Source organism: Equus przewalskii, chromosome 10, assembly GCF_037783145.1.
Source record: "Equus przewalskii isolate Varuska chromosome 10, EquPr2, whole genome shotgun sequence".
NCBI lineage: Eukaryota > Metazoa > Chordata > Mammalia > Perissodactyla > Equidae > Equus > Equus przewalskii.
The window spans coordinates 49,782,910-49,806,163 of record NC_091840.1 but is presented as its reverse complement, the minus strand read 5'-3'; the positions used below and the strand labels follow the sequence as shown (position 1 = coordinate 49,806,163).

The window sequence follows — 23,254 nt, the reverse complement described above, 5'->3', positions numbered from 1 at the left end:
GATAATACCATAGAGAAGATCTAAAAAAAACTGCAAAAAATGAGAAACAGTATCCAACTCACTAAGGGTAATTATAAGGATCTTAATAAAACCAGAAAAGGGTAGCTCAAGGAATGATAATCATAAGCCAACCAAACTAAAGACCATAAATGCAAAAATTGTCATCAAAATATTAGTAATTTTGGAATTCAACAATGTATAAAACGACAAATTCGATATACCTCAAGAATACAAAGTTGGATTAAGATTACAAACTTTACTAGATGTACTTCCAATAAAAATCACAATAGTTTGATATGGAGAATTACAAGCTGATTCTCATACCTGTGTAAAAGGCCACAAGTCCAAGAAAAGCGAAGGCACCTCTAAAGGACGAGTTGGATGAATATGTCTTATGAAATAACAGACTATGTTAACTATAAAGTTGTACAATATGTCAGTGTGGTGTGTTGTAAGACAAACATATGAATGGAATAGAATAGGAAGCTCAAAAATACTCCCATTCAGATATGGCAACTCGATTTACGTTAGCATTATAGATCTGGGGGAGAGGGTGGGCTCTTCAATAAGCTGTGCTTAGATAAGGGATTGTCCCAATGCAAACAATGGAATTGGACATCTATCTCACACCATATTACCAAATCCATCCCCAAATGATTATATAATAAATCGAAAAGACAAAGTTTCCAGAGGCAGGAGGAGGCTCCATGTTCTCTAAGGAGCATGGTTTTAAGTTAAAGATCATTCTGTTAGGTGACTAGGAGGTGAGGACAGTGCCTCAGACTAGTGACATATCCTGGAAGGGAACTCAGGTCGGGAAGAAAGTAGAAGCATAGCAACTCAGATCCATTAAAACATAGAACTTAGGAGGAAAAGGTTAATCATAGTGGGGTGGCATAGGATCTTTAAAGGGCCAGCATGTTTGGGCTCAGAGAGCGATACTGTTCTCTATGCAGCTTGGCTTCAGGTATTCATAGGAAAGGTCTAGTTGTTCATTCTGGGCGATGATTTCCTTATCTAGGTTGTCCAGATCTGTTTGAAATCATCTTAAAACAGCCTTGGGCTCAGGGCCTGAAAAATATTTTTCTGTGTGGTGCCCCAGGGCCACCTGAAGCAGAAAAAAAGGATCAATTAGTTTTTAGTTCTAAGAAACGGGCACCAGAGGCCAGTCACTCACTCTGATATCTTGTCTCCAGTTGTCAGTGCCCCCAGATTTCCCAAGGTCCCCTCCCACCTTGTCTGGCTGCCACTGGCCCAGCTGTCACACAAGCAACTTCTGAAGACAGCTCTGCTTGACATCCGGTAGTGAGACCATCACTGTGGCCATTGTCACATCTTCCTTGGTGGTAGGTGGAGGCATCTTCATTGAACATGAGCATCAGAGACCCAGAAAAACCAGTCCAGCAGGGGGAGGAGAAATCTGGAGTCAAACTGGAACTCTGATGTGCAGGACCCTAGCCCCCAACTCTTTCCTTCAATCATCCCCTAATCTAGGCATTTTCCCTTAGGGACCCAGGCTTTCAGTTGTCTCTTCCTGGCTCTGGTTGATGGCCACATGCTGGGCAGTGCACGTGAAGATGCACGTGGCAAGGAAATGACAGAGCTGAGCCCAAGACTGGAAGGAGACAGTGAAACCTAGGAGAAGAAAGACCAAATTTAAAAACTGCAGTCCCTGAGGAGTCAAGGAAATAAATGCTGATGTCTTGAGACACCCATATTTAGAATTAGCAAGTGTTCATTCATTCATTCAAAATGTGTGGGATACTGTGTAGTAGGCACTGTCTAGGCATTGGGGATACATTGGTGAGCAAAAGTGACAAACACCCTGTCTTCTTGTAGCTTAGATTCTATTGGAGGAGAAAGATAATAAACAGAATAACCAAGTGAAATTGCACACAGTATGTTGATAGTGATGAGAAGAGAAATAAATAAAGGAAGACGGACATGAGAAGTCAGGGAGGGGTGGTTGATAATTTAGTCAAGGGCCCAGGGGAGCCTCAGGGGACAATCGTCTGTGAAGCAGGTGGTGCAGTGGTCAAGAGCCCAGGCTGTGGCATCAGCCCTGGGACCCGTCCTGGCTCTGCTGCTGACCAGGTGCGTTACCTTGGACCAATTGCTTAGCATCTCGGAGCCTCTTATTTTCCTCTGAAAATGAAGATAATAATTGTTACATTATAAATAGATGACCCATGTAAAGCCCCTCAGAACTTTGTAGCTATGTAGGGTGTAGCTTATGGTAAAGTGGAAGCTCTGAGAGGCTGCATGGTCAAATACTCTTTTTTTAAAAAGTGGTTAAAAATAACAAGATAAAGGCAGGTAACCAAAAAGTATATGGGCAAAAGGCTTTGATAGGCACCTCATAAAGGAGGATATCCGGATGGCTATTAAAGCAAGGAAAAAGAACGCAGTGCAGCAAGTCATTGGGGAAATGCAACTTTAACTCACAAAAGCTCTGCACCCTCACCAAAATGGCTAAAGTAAAAATGATAGAAGTATATTTTTCATGTATTTGAGAGAATATGGAGCAATTACAACTCATGCTCTCCTGGAAGGAGTGGAAATTGGAACAGACACTTTGGAAAACAGTAACTTAACGAACATGAGCACACTCGGTGATCCATCAGTCCCATACCTACGTGTGCCCACGACAGAAAAACACACACACAAACGTCGACAGCAGCACAGAGCGTAATAGGCACAAACTGGAGACAATCCTAATTGCTCATCAATAGCAGAAAGGAAAAATAAACTGTGCCATATTCACAAAATGGGAAATTTACAGCAACGTTAATGAATGAACTTCACGCTACATGTAACAACATGAGTAAACCTCAAACATATTGTTCAGAGAATGAAGGCATACACAGGCGAGTACTTGCTTGTATTTCTATTTGTGTAAAGATCAAAACAGGTAAAACTAACCTATGCTGTTAGAAGTCAGGATAACGGTTACCTCTATGGGAATAGCCAGGTCTCTGAGGAGACAACCTTTGGTATGTAGAATTGTCCTGGGTCTTAGGAGGTGGGAATGGGATTCAGATGCTTCATGTATGGCTGGAGAGGGGGTTGTGATGAGGGGTCGGGGTCCTGAACCCAGAAGGGCAGGGCTGAGAAGGGGCTCTGGGCAGAGTCTCTGAGGAGCTCCTGTCTCTGGGGAGGGGTTTTACCTCGGTCCTGGGCCTGGCAGAGCCCCACCTCAGTGATCTCCCGACACCAGGCCTGCAGCTCAGGGGCCCCTCTCACGGTGTCATCCCTGTGGTAGAAGAGGTGGACGATCCCCTCCACGTACCTGCCCAGAGGAGAAGGGAGGGGAGCTCCTTGAGGGGGGAAGGCTCCAGCCTCCTTCCTCTAACTTTCCTGTGGTCTCTGTCCAACTGACTCTCACTGTGTCTGAGGATAGATTCTTCAACACATGCCTTTTGGGACTTTCCCTGGCTCTTTCTGCACACTAGTGTGGAAAGGAATGAAATGTGGGTCCTTAGTTCTGGGAATTCCCTACATGTGGTTGCTGGCCATTCTTCCGGACAAGAACCCTGATTTGTCCAGATCCCTCAGTCTCCCCCTCCACAGCTTTCCCGACCGAGGCTCTCTACCCCTATTCCACTTTCCTCCTGTTCAGACCTCCCCACTGACTCCGCACACTCCCTCATCTCCCCAGGATTGCGTCCTCTCCTCCTCCTGTCTGGGCCTTCCTGTTTTCATGTGTTTCTTTTGCCTCATGCTGACCTCAGGTCAGAGCCCCACTCTCCGTCTCCCCGATGCCCCTCCATTTCTCAGCTCCCACTCTCACCCACCGGGCAATGATCTCCCAGAGCCGCAAAGCATCGTGGGCATAGAGAGCACTTGGGATTCCCAGCAGACCTCGGTCAGCCAGATCGTCAGGAGGACAGAGGGAGCAGTAGGTCAGCTGGGCCATGGCCTGACGGACCAGCTGCACATGGCCCCCTCCACCTGTGCTCACTGCTTGGGATGAGAGAGTTCATAGGTCTTGAGGTGTGGAAGAAGAGCTGGAGAATCTTGACAAATTAGATAAGGGGTCAGAAATGGAGTTTTCAGAATCAAAGGTATAAAGGTATAAAAGAGACAGGAACCTGGGTGAAACTAAGAGAATTAGAGACTATGAGACAAGGACATGAGACAGATCTCAGGTAGCAAAAGATATTTGGAGATATAGAAAAGAATTTCCATCTGTGGTTGTGGCGTCTAGACTCTATGGCTCCACGTGGTGTGTACTCAAATCTGTATGGACTTGAATGAACCGTGGTGCTATGGGGAGAGGATATGAAAGGGTGGGGGAAAATACCTGAGAACTGTATCTGGATCCAGAGGAAGCTCTTAGAGCATGTGGATGGGAAATGCTGTATGGGAAGATGAGAAAGGAAGGGGGCTGAGGAATCAGGAGTGATCACTAGGATTTCTGGAGAGGTCCAGAAATTCTCAGGTATCTTATCATGCTGTGAGAAGGGACAGATTGTTGACAGATGGGGCCAGTTGACACAAGTTCAATGGGGAGGGATCTGTGCCTTACTCCCCATCCTAGGCACCCTGCAGTCCAGTCTCAGTGGCCTGCAGCTCTGGGCCATCCTTCACGGCTTCATCACTCTTGCAGAAAAGATTGGCCATCCCCTCCACGTACCTGCTCCTAGGGAAGAAGGCATTTGGTCTCAGGTGGCCAGTGTAGGACCTTCTTGACCTGTAGGTCCTCCTCATTCTCTCCAACATGCCCACTGGGTCCTCCCTCTCTGTGTTACCCTCACCAGCTGATGTTTTCCCACAGCCTGAGGGCATCTTGGCCACAGAGAGAAGACTTCACATCCAAGAGCCCAAGTTCAGCCAGGTCATCAGGAGGGCAGAAGGAACAATAGGTCAAACAAGTTGTGATCTCTGGAGAATGTCAACATGGCCTCCACTACCAGTGGTCATCACCTGAGGACAACCCCACAGCAGATAAACTAGGGTTAGCCATGTCAGGTGGGGCAGGAGAGAGATCAGGATCAGGAGATTCCAGGTCCTACTCAGGCCTCTCTAAGGAGAAGGCTACCTGGGTGTGAGACAGATCAGGGAGAGGCCTTCATGGAGGAAGCAGAGCTTGGGGGAGGAGTGAGCAAGTGAAACATCCCTTGGGATTCTGTCATCATTGAGCCCTCTTCCCTCTTTACCCATCCCTTCCCAAGCCAGATCAAAAATTCCCCATTCAGAGACAAGATTACTCTGAGCCAGGATGTTGCTCTCCAAAGTGTAGTGAAAGTAGGGGCTCAGGAGCTGATTGTGGAAGAAAGAAGTGGGACATAGTCAAAGAAGAGGATCTCAGGATCCATGAGAGGAGGGGAAATTAAAGAACCATGGAGAGAAAAAAAAAAAGGAGAGGATGGGTCTTCACGAAAATGAGAGACTTCCCGTAGGATTGGATTGTGTCAGGTTAAGATTTGGGAGAAGAGAGATGGGGAAATGTCTTCCTGGGGCCTCCCAAGGTCAAGGGTTTTAGGAGTTCACTTATTTACACAGTCTCATGTTATTCGTAAGAATTCTAGGAATCCTTTATCTCATACCACAAAAACTAGCAAGCTTCCCACATATGAAACCATATGTTATGCCTCTCTCATCACTGTTAATAAAGCATCTCTACTCCCTTCACAGGCAAATTCCTCCACTTGTGATCAGGAGCACGACCCCAGGACATCACTTGTAATCAATCAATCTTTCTCACACACACACACACACTTAATATTTGATACCCTAACAAAGAAAACCCTCGCTTTACCCCACACCCCTTTTGTTTCTTGCTTACCCTTTCACAGCAAGTCTTCTTAAAAGCGTCACCCTGTGTTATCTCTGCTTTCTCACCTCACATTTTTCTGCTCAGCCCACACCAATCAGACAATCAATGCAAGTGTCACTTCTCTGTTTGTAACTTTGTTGACTTCTCAGCAGCATTTGGCATAGACAATTATGTCTCCTTCTTAAAGCACTTTCTCCTCTTGGCTGCCATGACATCACACTTTTTGTTTCCCTCCTACCTCAATGGACGTCCCTTCTTTTGCTCCTTTTCTTATTTCACTCCCTCCTCTCAACTTATAAAGGTTGGGGTGCCCTAGAGTTATATCCTGGGACAAATTCTCTGCTGTAGCTACAAACCCTAGACAACTTCATCTAGTACAATGGCTTTAGATACTTCTGTTTTCTGATAACTCTAAAATCTCTATCTTCAACCCTGACCTGTTCCAAGAACTCCAGGCTCATATCTCTAACTGCCCTCCTGACATTTTCAAATGGATCTCTAGGAGCACTGGAAACCTCACGTGGTCAAAACAGAACTCTTTATTCTTCTCCCCACCAAGTAACATGGCTTCCTCTCTCATCTTTTCCCACCTCCCTTTCCTCCTACCCAGTGCTTCAATCACTCACATCCTACTCTTCAATCACACCTGTAGGGGAAGGAGACACTTCCTTTACCCTCTAGGTCCTCCTGGCTGATCTAAGAATTAAACTGACATAGGACAGAATACCAAGAGAAAATAAAACAAAGTTTAGCAACATGTACACATTGGAGAAACCCAGGAAAACTGAGTAACTCACCAAAATGTCTGAAGTCACCACCTTAAATACCATCTTCAGCTAAAGACAGAGAGGATGTTGGGGGGGGGGGTGGTTTAGGACTTCAAAAGGGAGGAAGGCAATTTACATGGCGATGGAAATGCAAATGTTTGATAAACAAGTGTTTGCTGGGCAATCTATAGACAATGTGACCTGAGAGACAGAACTTTGATAAAAATGGGCTTGCTGGTGCCTTTCTGTCTATCACATCTCTTTTACATTATACTAATCCTATGATATTAGCTCCTTCCTGGAAGAGACCTATCTTAAATTCTTTCATGCAGTTAGGGGGAAGGTCAAAGTTTCTTCCAGAGTCTTTTGATCTTAAAAATAATCAAGCCAGAGACACATTTTGGGGTGGCCAATTCTGATGCCTGACACACCTACTATCAGCCATTATCCACATTCCTCTGCAGGTCTCTCTGACTGAAATGTCTGCATCCCTCACCACCCAAACAGAACCTCCTCAGCCCAAATTTCAACTCCTTTGTAAAAACCTACTCTCATTCTTTCCCCAACCCTGGGTCTTCTGATAGCACTGTGTATATATGTGTATATCTGTGTGTGTCTGTGTGCATGTGCATGCATGCGTGTACATATAAACCGAGATTGCTACTAACCTAACACGCCACAAGGTTAGACTCTTGGTAGATGCCACAAGGTTAGAAGTGTGAGATCTGAAGGGCTGTCAGATGCAGAATGACAGAGATGCTGAAATACCTTGTAGATAGGATACAGGCTGGGCAGGCTTCTCATTGTGGCCACAGAAATAACCTCAGCCATCAGATGTCCCTCAGCAGGTGTGACTGTAACTGATATAGCTGGAAATCAGAGCTACAGACCCAGATCTTGGCCAAGAGCCAGGCCATGAGGGGATCTGAGGGCAGGAACAGCACAGATTGGGGCCATCTGTGACAAGATGGCTGGAGTTGGGCAAGAGGGAGTCGGGGCTGAGGGCCTGTGTGTCTAAGTCCCAAAGGAGGTCAATGTCTGGGGGTGGGAAACCTAGGTCTCTACCTGAATAACCATGGGTAAGAGTCTTCCATCAGGCTGGAGCTTCAGCACCACATATTGTTACTTAAAAATGATGGCATTAGGCTTGACCTCATCCAGCAGGGAGAAATCAACTTCACACAAAGATCCAGCCTGAGGCTGGGGGCAGGGGTGGATAGAGGGGTAGGATCAGTTCTGGACCTGCCTTCTCTCATTTGCCAGAGTGGATCCTTCCTCTACCCATCAACTTTTACTTTAAACACCAATCACTTTCCCCATAACCAATGCCCTAAATGCAAGGTTTCCACACCCAGTGTCTTTCAACAGAATTGGAGCTCCTGAGGTGAACTTTCTGGTTTTCCACCATGCACGTCCACCCCCTACAACCAAAGTCTTCCCTTATCACCCCCCTCAGGCTTTAGCCAAATGCAGCACAAAATAGTTCCTTTATCCCCTCCTCCCCCAGCTCTCTACTGGGCTTTGTTCAGTCTCTCTTGCTGTTTCCCTCCAGAAGCCTGAGCTCTTCCCTAAGGCTAAGTACATCTAATGAAGAAGGAAGAGATGAAGGTGGAGATGGAAGAGGGGGAAGAAAAGAAGGAGATAACAGCAGGAGTTGGTGTAGATCAGTGGTGCTCAAGCAGACGTGATTTTGCCCCCCAGAGGATGTTTGGCAATGTCTGGAGACATTTTTGGTTGTCACAACTTGGGGGATGCTACTGGCATCTAGTGGGTAGAGGACAGAGATGTTGCTAACCATCCTACATGCACAGGACAGCCCCCCACAACAAAGAGTTATCTGATTCAAAATATCAATAGTACCATAGTTGAGAAACCATAAGTGTAGATGGAGGAGGGTGTAGATTAAAGAGGTATCAATGGAGGAAATGAGGGAAGGGGGGGGCAGGAGGCAGGAGAAGGAAGCATAGAGAAAGGAGATGGGGACCATGGCTGTGGTGGCGAGTGAACAGAGGGAGTGCAGCAGCTGGAGTTCTTTCTCCAGCTGGGTCTTCAAGTCTTCCATCCCTGGGCTGTGCCAGCTGGGCTGGGAGGCTGGTGGAATGCCTCAAGAGCATGGGGTTTGCCCTGTCGAGGAACTGGTACCCAAAGAGTGCATCATCCTTCCAGGAATTTCAAACCTGCTCTAGCGACATCAGTTGGGGCGCACGCTGTGAGCTCTGAGCTCCTGATCCTACTAACACATCACTCTCCTATCCTCTCTCCCTCTTCTTCCAAATCCTTGGGTTGGAAATGTGATATAGATTTTAGGAGGTTGTGGTAACTGACCAGCCAGGGCAGTCTTTCCACACAGGAATATATTTTTTTGAAGTCTTCCAGTCTTTTTGCAGAATTTGTGAGACCCAACGTCCCCTTGAGGGCCAAGTCCTTCAACCTGTGGAGAGAATGTTACTGAAAGTTCAGTCTGAACTCGATGTGAATCCAAATAACAAGAACAGAGTCTTGAGGGGAAAGAAAAGGCCTTATTTTCTTTGCCAGGTAGCAGGAGTAAAGCAATGGCTAGTGCCTTAAGAATTGCTAGCTCATTAGGAAGCAGGTTGGGGTTTTTAAAGGTTGGGAATGTGGCTCTTTGTGGGGAGTGGGGGGGTGGCTGTGGCCTTGCTGGCCACTATTTTCCCATCAGCCTGTGTCTGGGGCTGCTTCCAGCAGAGAAGATAAAGGATTTTGCAGATGAGTGTCCTTGGCTGTTTATCTCCATGGTGGATAGTAGACTCTGGCATCAGGAAGCTGAGGAGTTGGGGCCTGGGAAGCTTTTCTTGATATTGTCTGGACATTAGGTTCCTTATAAGAGACTTCAAGGACCTGTGATTAGTTACAATTTGAGCGGGAGCCCAGCATGAGGCCATCTGGGCTTTTAACACTTTGTAATTTCTATTTGGTTGTAAAGCTCAGGGAGTCAGAGCTTAAAGAAACAAATATTTACATATGAGTGTAACTAAAGAAGCAGGGAATGGGACGTGTACTTTGAGTTTTAACCCCATATATGTTGGGTTCAACGTAGGGGAACCCATATCAGGGCTGGTATTAAGAGCCTGTAACAAGAAGGCCAGTGCAAGAAGATCAAGAAAGGATCCCACCTTGCATCCTAGGAGCCCAGTGCCCAACCTCCACCCGGCACTAACACTTTCACCAGAAAGAGAGTGAAGCCCAAATCCTCGTCCTGGAGGAATCACCTGTTCCTGGGAAGATCCCGCTGCGTGCTCCCCCCTATAGGCAGGATTAACCCACCTTTCCAGGAGCCTGCCTGGAGGAAGAACTTGGAATCCGGAGAAAGTGGGGCGGTGGGTTTCTTGGGATCTCGTGGGAGATCAAAGGCTTTCTTGGGCTCACTGGTTCACCTTCTTTCTTGCCTTAGAGCTCCTGCTCCCGATGTTTCTTAAACAGGTTCTGCGGGTCATCTCTCACAGTCCGGGCTGGGGAGAGGACAGAAGAGCACGAGGCCTCCCTTGACATCCCTCCGTGCTCGCTCCCCTGCGTCAGCCATCCTCTGAGCCCCACGCTCTTTCACTTCTCCCCTCTCCAGCTTTCTCACTTTTCCCTCCTATATCACAGCATTCCCTCGACATCCTTCTCCCAGCCCGCCGGGTGCCGCCCCCCGTTTCCTCACGCCCTGACTGGTGCCCTCGGGCAGGCAGATAATCAGTGCCCTGCGGTAGCAGGGGAAAGGGCCTCGCCTTGGGCTCCTGGACCCTGCACGGCGTGACCCAGCTGCAGAAGCAATCGAAATCCAACACGCCTTCGTGCTTACGCAGCTTCACCAGCAGGGGGCGACCCGGGTGTAGGACGACGTCGACATCAAACTCCGCCTCCCGCGGAACAGGACTCGGGTCAGAGGCAGGTTTGGGGGTCCTCAGAGAGGGCGGGGTCAGTGAACCTTCAGAGAAGTTTGGCTCCGCTTGCCCCACGGAGCACTTCCCAGGAGAGACCTGAATCCCAGCTGGAGGTGAGGAGGAACAGCCAACTCTGGGGCCTCCGGGCTCCGGTCCACGCCGCGTCCGGGGAAAGCGCAGCGCATCTCTGCTCCCTCCACCCGGGCAGAAAATGCTGCTCTTCTCTCCTGGGCCTCTTGCTTTCTCTTTTACTACCTGGCAACCCCGAACCCGAGCTCCTTCTCCCGCGCCCGAGGCTCGGGCGCCCGCAGGCACCTCCTCCCTCCCCCGCCCCCAGTGGCCGCTGCAGGGTCCCGGGCCCCCGCGCCCAGCCGTGCTCTGCATTGACCTTGCCCCACGCTGGCCGCAGCTGCTTCCCTAGGTCCGCTCTCCGTACTTGCCCACCAGCCACAGCTGCGCTAGGTTGCTGAAGCCCCCCAAGACCGGTGGCCACCCGGATCTTGTACTTGCCCGTCTTGCCCGGACTGGGAGGGGACCTGTGGAAATTAAGCAATTAAGAGGATCTGAGGCCCAGCCCCCGAGGAAACTACTCTCAGACCAGTGTCTATTGTGATCGATTCCAAGGTGTCCACCTCCCATCCACAGGTTCCTCTCCGCTCAGATGCACGTGTCCCTGGGTTTCTCACAGCAGCTCTGGAAGGTGCGCCCCACCCTTATCCACTTGGCAAAAACTACCTGGCCAGTTCCACGCCCAACCAGGACTGAACACACTGGCCTACAGACGATGACAGATAAACACTAGCTGTTACCCCCACACACACACCTACACAAATTTTGATGAATAAATGAATAAGATAGGGACAAGGGACGGATATGAGGGAGGTGGAATGGTTTGAAGTGTGCGAGTGTTTTCAGTGAAAAGTGAGTGAACCATTTTGGCAAGGATGCAGGGCCTTTTGCTGAGGACAAGAATGAGATAATGCTGGACAGGTGAGGCAGCTGGGTCTGCTGTTCAGACTCGTGAGCCAAGAGGGGGAGTTTGAGATTCCTGGTCTAATCCAGTCATGAAGCTTCCGTTGGACTTTCCTGAAACCGGCTCTCTGGGGCCAGCAACCCAGGCTGAGCACCTATAATGGGCCCCATCAGCCTGCTCCCTTAAGGACCAATTCTTCCCCACCTCACCTCCCAGTCTTTTGCTCTCCTCAACCTCCTTAGGGACAACTGCTGTACCAGGCAGGGATCCCTCCTAGGTTCCTTCTTTGGATGTTCATTTCTATCCGCCTCTCCCCAGGAGCTCCTGCTCTCCCCTCAGCTTGCCTCTTTCCTGGACCTTCTGTTCCATTGTGAGCAAAGGCTTTGAATCCACAGCTTTTTGCTTAAACCTTGCTTTCATCTCCTCATGTTCAAATAGTTAATCAAAATAGTTGGTTCAAGTGGGATTCAAAAACTATTCAGACATACCTTAAACATTTTGTTTTAAAGTGAAACCATAAATGTATAGACACTCATGAATGTTTTCATATAGGGTGGAATTTTTTTGAGTGTGGGTCCATAATAAAAGCTTCCCTAGGTCTTTCTTGCGTAAACCACACCCAAATGAGTTGACGTTTATTTAAAATGAAGCTAAATCCTAAAGGTTCTTGTGGGAAAAAAACTAAATGCAGTATCTCTCCAGATCTTTATGGTTTTCCCCAAACATTTTACTGTTGTCTTCCTACTCCTAATCATCAACTTCACAGTGATTTTTTTTAATGATTCTTGTTTATAGAGTCATTAAGTATTCAACTTGGTTTTAATAAAACAATACCTTTATGTATACTCATTTCAGCCATTTTTCTGTAAATTTCACAATTACAATAATAAATATAACTGACATAAACAGTTTGGGAAACTTACACAACTATTCTTGATAAACCTAAAGCTCAACTGGTGGGCATCAAAGTGCCAGGTGTGTCAGGAATTAGCCTACTCACTATGTGCGTTTGGCAAACTGTGGGCATGCCAGTCTCTTTTGGAGGGGATGGGTAGTGTTGATTACCTGATAATTTGGTTAAGTTTAGGTGATTTAGAAGCTCCTATTGTCAAATCCAGTTTTTCTCTGATGCTACCCTGTCCACAGCAGCTACCTCTCCCAATATGCAAGAATCTAGGGACCATGAATGGCCACAAACCCTCCCTGCTCCCACAGCCATGTCCAGAGAGTTGTGTCACTGCCATCCCTCAACAACTTCCTTCTGAAGTTCACGCTATTCCCCAATAAAATCCTCTTTCCTTCCTCCTCAAAATCAGAAGCACTCTCGCCTCCTCCCCATTGACTCCAACACCTAACAAACTTCGCCTCCACTCTGTGCCCTACCATTGTCCTCAAGAGCCTCAACTTGTATTTAGAGAAGACCCTTCTTACACTTCAGCAACATGCTCCCTCCACTGACGGAGCCTCCAAATCCCTACTTTTCACATTCCAGTTGCCCGCCAAGCCAATCACAACTTAGATGTCATTTATCATCACTTAAAATTCACCGGCAGTATCGTACACATATCGTTGTTTAAGCCCTCAGCCCTCAAACCATTCTCCCTTTCCTGAAGATTGTGACTGGAGAGAGGAGAGAAAGAGAGCAACGGTGAGCTCCTGAGCATTTCCAGCCCCTTGCTCCAGCCCATGGGAGACCCAGCTCAGTTCTCTTCCTTGGGTTGTGTGAGATACCAAGTGTCCTTCCAAGAAATCCCCTTTGGTGGCTTAAGTAAGTTTGAAGTGGGTCTCTAGGGCAAAAGAAATCCTATCAGGAGTAAGTCCCAGTTATAGATGCATAGAAAGCAATTATGACACCAAGTAGTGACGAGTCTCAAGAATTGTTGTGTAAACATGAATTTGCGTTCCTTCTCTAACCACCTCCCCATTGTGCTATGTGAACCTCCCTTCCTGCTGAGTAGTGTTTTATTTACTTAATGATTTCTTGTCCTGAGTCTACAATTTTCCAGTCCTTCTTGATTAATACCATAATCTTATTTCAATATTTAAGATTGCTTATTTTATAACTTCCACCTCAAAGTCCATTCAAAGCTCATCTCCTTGCCTCCATCTACTTCTAAACTATGCTTCTGCCACCTATTTAATTAGATGTCCTAACTCTAGCTACACTTATTTTTGGACATAGAGGCTTAGAGTAAAAGAGAGGGCTGATTTGCTTTTCATACACTTTCCCTTTCCTTTCTCTCTTTATATTTCATACTCTCATACATCCTCTATGAAGGAAGCCGAGACAGAATGAAGAAATTCCACTAAGTAACTCATCAAAGCTGTCTCTGGCATCCACTACTGATTACTTGTGTGGATATGATGGTTCATGTAAGTAATGTTTGGTTCTTGGAGCAGTGTTCGGTTTCATGCCTGTCCTTTCTATCAAAAGCACTCCTCCTAGAGAAAGAGCCGTATTTCATCAGGGTAAAATCCCAACACCATTTTCAGGCTGGATGTCCCATTATTTGGCCTGGAGATACTGTAGTCCCATGGCTTCTGCCCCTCTGCCAGCTTCCATGCCCCTACGTGTGGAGCCACCAGAATCACTGATGCCCTCCTCTGTACTCACCCTAGTGAGTTGAGTTGAAAATGGCTCCTATCCTCTTCCAAGGCAAAATATATTATTTTCTTAGGTTATTAGGTTCTTTCAGGCTTTCTTGGAACTGTTTACAGGTGTCTCATTCCAAAATCTGTGGTGACATATGTCAAAGATAAACAAACAAACACAAAGACACAGAGAACATTTTGGCGGTTACTAGAGGGGAAGGGGGTGAAAGGAGAGCAAAAGGGGTAAATGAGGCACGTGTGTATGGTCATGGATGGAAACCAGACTTTTGGTGATGAATGCGATGCAGTCTGTACAGAAGCCGAAATATAATGATGTATATCTGAAATTTACACAATGTTATAAACCAATGTGAACTCACTAAAATTTTTAAAAATCTCCAGTGAGATTCATTCAAAAGTCTCCAGACCAGTAACAAACACGAGTTTCTGTAGTAAAGCATGCCCCCAAATTTAGACGGCAAATAGCTCGCTCTTCTTCCCCATAATGGAGGACGACGACTAAAAAGGACAATGCTCCATACTCCGAGGGCATCAGAACTCTTCTGTAATAACTTTTGTTTCACTGTCATACACTCCAGGGATGGCCCTAGGAGATTCATATTCTGCCAGTTTTCCTGCATCAGCCAAGGATCCAATAGAAGATAGATGACACATTTAAATTAGGATAATTAGAGGAGAATTTATTTACACTGGGACAACATATAAAGGGATGGATATGGTGTGAGAAACTACAGTGCCAAGGCTAACAGTCCTGGGGCTGTCAACACCTATAGGCCCAAGGAAAAAAGAGGAGGGAGTGGTTGCTAGAAAGTTATCTGGAGAAGGCTTCCTTGAAAGGAAGAGTGCTCTTTTGTCAACTCACACACCCTGAAATGAACTTTTAGAGAGGGATTTAGGGGAATAAACACCCTGACCTCACTCTCCTTCCCTATTACCTCCTGCTGGGGCTCCCCATTGGGCAAACCCAACTGGAAACCAGAGAGTATGAGAACCCATTAGTATAATCCATCAGATCATCTCCCAGGGAAGAGAGAAGAGTACATAAGGGTAGAAAATGGATCTGAAGAGACAAAAAGAATTTATCCAGAATATTGTCTTTATAGTAGACAGCCTCAATCTTCATGAGAGCCTCTCTTGGATCCCCCCACTGTGGCTTTAGAGAGAAAAGAACCCTGCCCTCTCTCATATTGGTAAAAGGGAAGAAAATATTTCTCTTTAAAACACTAAACTTTAGGGTTGGGGTGGGCAAAATTGGTGAAGGTCGTCAAAAGGTACAAACTTGCAGCTATAAAACAAATGTCATAGGGATGTAATGTACAGCATGTTAACTATAGTTAATAATATTATATTGTGTATTTGAGAGTTGCTAAGAGAGTAGATCTTAAAAGTTCTGATCACAAGAAAAAAAACTTGTAACTATATATGGCAATGGATGCTAACTAGACTTACTGTGGTGATCATTTCATAATATATACAAAAATCAAGTCATTATGGTGTACACCTGAAACTAATATAATACATCAATTATATCTCAATAAAAATACCCACTAAATTCCACAGAACACTGGTGACCTGTTCTATCTGTTCTCTATTTATACTGATTGAAATGGGATGGTTGGTAATAGAACAATTTTGAACCGGCACCTTCAGTAAGCTCTCCGTGAGGTGGAAAAATTGAGATGAAGTGGGGGCTAATGAGAGTCCCCCATCCTGGGATAGGAAGTAGGCAGTGACAAAGCCATTGACTAAGCAATCACCTATTGTCTTCTGGGCCTCGTATCATATGAACACTAAGGGCAAGCCTTGAGGAGATGCAATAGCCAACTCTACAGTTTCAGTTTTGTGACTCTAAGGTGCAGCAGAAGAGACAAACATGAGTTCAAGTTTGCCCATCTGAAAGCAGACAGGGAAAAGCAGAATATTTATATAACTCTGTTACGGCAAACTTTTCTTATTACAATCAGTGATTTGAGACCACTGGTGCCAAATCAAGAAATTAGTTGTTCAACGCTATCCCAATCAGAATCCCGATGACATTCTTTACAGAATTAGAACAAAGAATCCTGAAATTCGTATGGGGCAACAAAAGACCCTGAATTGCTAAAGCAATCCTGAGAAAGAAGAACAAAACGGGAGGCATCACAATCCCTGACTTCAAAACATACTACAAAGCTACAGTAATCAAAACAGCATGGTACTGGAATAAAAACAGGTGCACAGATCAGTGGAACAGAATTGAAAGCCCAGAAGTAAAACCACACATCTATGGACAGCTTATCTTCGACAAAGGAGCTGAGGGCATACAATGGAGAAAAGAAAGTCTTTTCAACAAATGGCGCTGGGAAAACTGGAAACCCATATGTAAAAGAATGAAAATTGATCATTCTTTCTCACCATTCACCAAAATAAACTCAAAATGGATCGAAGACCTAAAGGTGAGACCTGAAACCATAAGGCTTCTAGAAGAAAACGTAGGCAGTACACTCTTTGACATCAGTATTAAAAGGATCTTTTCAGACACCATGTCTTCTCAGAGGAGGGAAACAATAGAAAGAATAAACAAATGGGACTTCATCAGACTAAAGAGCTTGTTCAAGGCAAATGAAAACAGGATTGAAACAAAAAAACAACCCACTAACTGGGAAAAAATATTTGCAAGTCATATATCTGACAAACGCTTAATATCCGTAATATATAAAGAACTCACACAACTCAACAACAAAAAATCAAACAACCCAATCAAAAAATGGGCTGGAGACATGAACACACATTTCTCCAAAGAAGATATATGGATGGCCAATAGGCACATGAAAAGATGTTCATCATCACTGATCATCAGGGAAATGCAAATCAAAACTAGACGAAGATATCACCTTACACCCATTAGAATGACAAAAATATCTAAAACTAATAGTAACAAATGTTGGAGAGGTTGTGGAGAAAAAGGAACCCTCATACACTGCTGGTGAGAATGCAAACTGGTGCAGCCACTATGGAAAACAGTATGGAGATTCCTCAAAAAATTAAAAATAGAACTACCATATGACCCAGCTATCCCACTGCTGGGTATCTATCCAAAGAGCTTGAAGTCAGCAATTCCAAAAGTCCTATGCACCCCAATGTTCATTGCAGCATTATTTACAATAGCCAAGACATGGAAGCAACCTAAGTGCCCATCAACAGATGATTGGATAAAGAAGATGTGGTATATATATACAATGGAATACTACTCAGCCATAAAAAAGAACAAAATCGTCCCATTTGCAACAACATGGATGGACCTTGAGGGAATTATGTCAAGTGAAATAAGCCAGATAGAGGAGGACGATCTCTGTATGACTCCACTCATATGAGGAATTTAAAAATGTAGACAAAGAGAACAGATTAGTGGCTACCGGGAGAAAGGTGGGGTGGGGGGTGGGCACAAAGGGTGAAGTGGTGCACCTACAACGAGACTGACAGACAATAATGTACAAGTGAAATTTCACAAGATTGTAACCTATCATTAACTCAATAAAAATAAATAAATAAAAAGAAATTAGTTGAATTAGTTGTGAGTCTTAATGAATAATGGCACCCAAATCATCTGAAGCACCTGGTTTCTAACAGTAAAGTTGGTATAATAACTGGGAAAATGGAGAATCCTGGCAACTGAAGAGGATATCTAGGAAGAACAAGAGGTTTTAGGGAGCTCTCTCCCCAGACTTCACCATTCCACCAAATACTATCTCCATATGTGCCCCCTAGTTATGATCAAAGACGTTACAATATTCCATTGTAGAGTGGTTTCCACCATTATTCTGGGAATGCATCATATAAGCAGAGGATGGTAATATTTAAGGACTGGACTTCCATGCTGCCCTTCGCTCCCCATTTGTGCCCTGAGGTCAAGGCAATAAAGCAAAGAGTTCAGCAGAGATGTGTGGAGCTTTCAGGCTTGCTGCGAAGAAACAAACTCCAAATGGCTCAGTTCTGGCCATTAAGTCTCTGATGATGACCCACATGCTAAACAGTCCACTAAATTTCTGTGTGAATTTCTTTCTCAGATACAGGAATCATAGGGAAGGTAGTTAAAGATGTATGGATATAGTTAAAGATAGGTGATAGGTAGATGGATAGATGATAGATATCTACATCTATAGATATAGATCTATATAGAGCTATAGCTCTATAGATATCTATATCTATGCCTACATCTGTATCTATCTAGAGAGAGAGAAAGATAGAAAGAATATAGAATTTTTTCCTCTACAACATAAGAACATGAATATGGCTGCCAACAGATCACCATGGAACTAAGCCTTCAGCAAATGTCCTCTCCAGGAAGAAAACTACCAGTTATTTGCATCCATTATCTCAAATTAGAAAATGTGAATAAAAAAACTGACATTAGGGGCCGGCCCTGTGGCCAAGTGGTTAAGTTTGCACACTCTGCTTCGGTGGCCCAGAGTTTCACTGGTTTGGATCCTGGGCACAGACATGGCACTGCTCATCAAGCCATGCTGAGGTGGGGTCCTACATAGCAGAACCAGAAGGACCTACAACTAGAATATACAACTATGTACTGGGGGGCTTTGGGGAGAAGAAGTAAAAAAAAAGATCAGCAACAGATGTTAACTCAGGTGCCAATCCTTAAGGAAAAGAATTGATATTAAACTTGTCAAGGTCACTTTGGGAAACCTTATTGCATCCTCATCAATGCAAAACTTTTAGGCAATGGGAAAATCCTCCAGATCAAAATAGGATTAAATCATATTCAAACAAGGCTGTGTGCTTTGAGTTAGACCTAAGGATTTGAGATCACCTCAAGGGAAGAACCTCAGAGTGTGTGAGGAGGGGGGAAGACTGGGGTAGTGCTTATGAGCACGGGCTTTTGAGACAGCCAGACCTGAGTCCGATTCTGGACCTGCTAACTTGCTGTGTGACCCATGACACATTACTGAACCTCTCAGAGTCTCTATGACCTCATCTATAAAATGAAAGTAATAATACCTACATCATGGAATATTTGAGGATTAAAACGGTTGCTGTATAAACTGCTCTTAACAGAGTATCTAACATTTAATAAGCATTCAACAAGTGGTAGATATCATTATGCACAAGGAAACCTCCATAGTTAAAGAGGTGCAGAGCTTTGACTAAGGTCACTGAGGACGGTCTTGATGCATTTGGGGACAAAGTTTTTCCTTCTGGGGAGAAGTAATATCCTAGATAACGAACCTGAGGACAATAAAATTGTATTTTGTCTCCTGAAATCTGTCCCTTTTGAGCCAGATCTCCTAATAGGTATTGGGTATCTGTCAATGAATTATCAAATGCACTGGGGCAAAGAAGGAGGTCATCTACATATTCAATACATCAGTAACATGGGAAGACAAGATTCTTTAAGTTTTCATTTAATGTCTGGGGAAAAATAGGCTGTAAACCCCAGGGGCATAACAGTCAAGTATATTGTGGATTTTCTTAGACGAAGGTAAATAGATGTTGGGAGTCAGAGTGGAAGGATTTACTAAAGAGAGTGGAAACATAAGTCAATAACAGAGAAGTAATTGGTGCTGGGGGTATTGAAGCAAGGATGATATAAGGGTTTGAAACTAAAGGGAATCTAGGCTTTCTTAGTTTATTTACGGTCCATAGGTCTTGGGTTAATCAATATCCTTCCTATTAGGCTTTTAAAGAAATTAATAGACTTTATTTTTTAGAACAATATTAGATTTGCAGAAAAATTGAGTAGATAGTACAAATCTATGTAATCAGCGCTCAGATCAAAAAACATAAAATAACCAGCAACCCAGAAGCCTCTCTCATGACCCCTTCCAGTTACTACCCTCCTCCAAGAGGTAACCACTGTTCTGACCTCTAGCACCACGATTAGTTTTGCCTGTTTCATACCCTATATAAATGAAGTCACAGCATATGTACCCTTCTGTGTCTGGCTTCTTTCTTTCTTTCTTTTTTGGCTGAGGAAGATTCACCCTGAGCTGACATCTTCCTCTTTTTGGATGTAAACCAGCCATCACAGCACAGCCACTGACCAATGAGTGGTGTGTGTCCAAGCCCTGGAACCAAACCCAGGCCACCAAATCAGGAGTGCATGGGACTTAACCACTAGGCCATTGTGGCTGGCCCGTGTCTGACTTCTTTCGTTCAACAGTGTGTTTGTGAAATTTGTCCACATGGCTGCATATTAGTTGTTCTTTTATTCTCATGAGTGCATAGTATTTTTTTGTACAAATATACCACAATTAATGTACCCATTCCATTGTTGATTGGCATTTGGGTAGTTTCCAGTTTAAGAATATTGTGAATAGTACTGCTATGAACATTCTAGGGCATCTTTTAGCAAATATATATAAACACATTCGTTGGATATATATTAGGAGTGGAATTATTGGGTCATAGGCTGTACATATGTTCATTCTTAGTAAATACCCCCAAATAGTTTTCCAAAGTGGTTGTACCAATTTATACTCACACTGTTGGTTCATGAGGGTTCTATTTGCTTCACATCTCCACTCCACAGCACTTGGGATTTTCTTTGCAGCTGTGTTCCCACTTAAAGAAGACGAAAGATATTGGAGAGCAATTAGGAGTCTCTGCCTCAAACAGAAACACCTTAGTATGGAGAGCTTTACTCTGGGGCAACAACGCCCACACTTTCTCAAGCACTTCCCAGACAGTTTGCTCATTTCCAGTAGAGAAGAGCCCTTTGGGGGTTTTGCCTAGAAAGTGAACATCTGGTTACTCGGGATTCCATGAGCGGGAGGAGGAGAAATCAACTGTTCTGAACACAGTGCTTAAATTAATATCTAATTTTGGCCCCACTTCTCAATTCTCTTTCATCTTACCTTATATCGGGACTTCGTGACCCTGTCTAAGGATCTCAAAGAGAGGGCAGCTCCTCCCCGAATACAAGCTGCTCTTCACCTTTTCTAGTCTGCCGCTTCCTCTCTCCCACTTCATCAGTCACACCGCCCCGTCTACTTTCTATCTTCTAAAATTTTTGAGATTTTTCATTCCTTTCAGATCTTCCCCACTTTTTTTCACTGTGGGCCCTTTGTTATTCCTTACAATAATTTTTATAGCATCTTGGGAGGAAAAGCAGCACGCAGTTCTTCATATTTAATCAGGAGTCTTCCTTTTGCTTAAGTAAATTGTTTGGCTGCTAATGGAAATCAACCACTTTCTTCTTTTTTTTTTTTTTAGTGTTTTTTAAATTTGAGTTCGTAATAGTTTACATCATTGTGAAATTTCAGTTGTACATTATTTCTTGTCTGTCACCACATAAGTGCTCCCCTTCACCCCCTGTGCCCACTCCCCACCCCCTTCCCCTGGTAACAACTGAACTGTTTTCTTTGTCCATGTGTTGTTTATATTCCACATATGAGTGAAATCATCTGGTGTTTGTCTTTCTCAGACTGGCTTATTTCACTTAGCATAATTCCTTCCAGGTCCATCCATGTTGTTGCAAATGGGATGATTTTGTCTTTTTGATGGCTGAGTAGTATTCCATTACATATATATATCACATCTTCTCTGTCCAATCATCAGTCCATGAGCACTTGGATGGAAATCAACAACTTTCTAATGGGCCATAAAGCTCTATTGTAAAGGGAAAGAAATAGAATGAGTACTTTTGTGTACAAGGAACCAAAAAAAGATGGAATCGAAAATGTAGGAGAGGAGCTCCTGACATGACGGCGTGAGTTCTGTGAACCTGCTCTCCAGTGAAACTATTGAAACATTTTTAAAAAGCAGCTGTATAAAATCTCTGGGAATGGTCCTGAGGGCATACAGCAAATGAAGAAACGCTTATTCATGAAAATCTCCCATTTCAGTTTTTTAAAAAAGTGAGAGTTTGTGGTACTTAATCCAAGATCTGCTCCCTCTTTCCCACCTCTAGCGAGACGGAAACTCACTCCAGACTGGCAAGGCAAGAATACAGAGCTCCTTTTCCCTCTAGCTCCCAGTCAGAGAGCTATCTGTATTTGGTGCACTTTTCCAAAAACATGTCAGCATTTTTCATCCTGCTCCTAACTGCCCCTTGCTGAGGGTGAGCTCCAGACGGTGCAGCTGAGTGGGGGGGACACCCTTCTTCTGCTCAGCCCCTACTCAGGCAACAGAGGCCCTACCTTAGGTGCAGAATGGTGAGAACATCTAACCTAATTCTACACCTTAAGGAACAAGAAAAAAGAAGAGCAAACTAAACTCAAAGCTAGCAGAAGGAAAGAAATAATAAAGATTAGAGTGGAAATAAAAGGAATAGAGAGGAGAAAAACAATAGAAATAAGCAATGAAATCAAAAATTGATTCTTTGAACAGATCAACAAGATTGGCAAAACTTTCGCTAGACTAAGAAAAAAGAAGAGAAAACACAAATAACTAAAATCGGAAATGAAACTGCAAATATTACCACTGACCTTCCAGGGATAAAAAGGATTATAAGAGAGTACTATGGCTTCCTTTAGTATTATGTTTGGATTCCTTTCTCTTAATGTTTTTGTGTATTTATTATAGGTTTCTGGTTTGTGATTACTGTGAGGTTCATATATAATAACCTACATACATAGCAATCTGTGTTAAGTTGATGGTCTCCTAAGTTTGACCTCTTGCTAAAAGCTCTACTCTTTACTCCTTTCCTCCCACATTTTATGTTTTTGTTAGTATATCTAACCTCTTTTTGTGCATGTGTATACCCACTGATCATGGATATAGATAATTTTGCCACTTTTGTCTTTTGACCATCATATTAGCTTCATATGCAGTACATCTGCTACCTTTACTGTATATTCGCCTTTACTAGTGATTTTATTGGGGTTTAAAAAAAATAATTTTCTTATTCCTATATGTGAGCTTCTCTTTTCCACTTAAATAAGTCCCTTTAGCATTTCTTCTAAGTCTGGTTTCTTGGTGATGAACTCCCTTAGCTTTTGCTTGTCTGGGAAACTCTTTATCTCTCCTTCCATTCTGAATGATAACCTTTCTGAGTAGAGTATTCTTGGCTGTAGATTTTTCCGTTCAGCACTTTAAATATATCATGCCACTGCCTTTTAGCCTGTAAGGTTTCTGCTGAGAAATTTCTCATAGCCTTATGGGGTTTCCTGTGTGTAACTTGTTACCTTTCTCTTGCAGCTTTTAGGATTCTCTCTTTATCTTTGATTCTTGACATTTTAATTATAACGTGTCTTGGTGTGGGCATCTTTGGGCTTATCTTGCTAGGAGCTCTCTGTGATTC

At 44.1% G+C, this 23,254-nt stretch overlaps 1 pseudogene; it reads right to left on the bottom strand.

Moving 5' to 3' along the window:
- Window positions 1–238: 238 nt before the first annotated feature.
- Window positions 239–23,254, bottom strand: part of LOC103561431 (polyunsaturated fatty acid (12S)/(13S)-lipoxygenase, epidermal-type-like) — a 41,654-nt pseudogene continuing 18,638 nt past the window's right edge.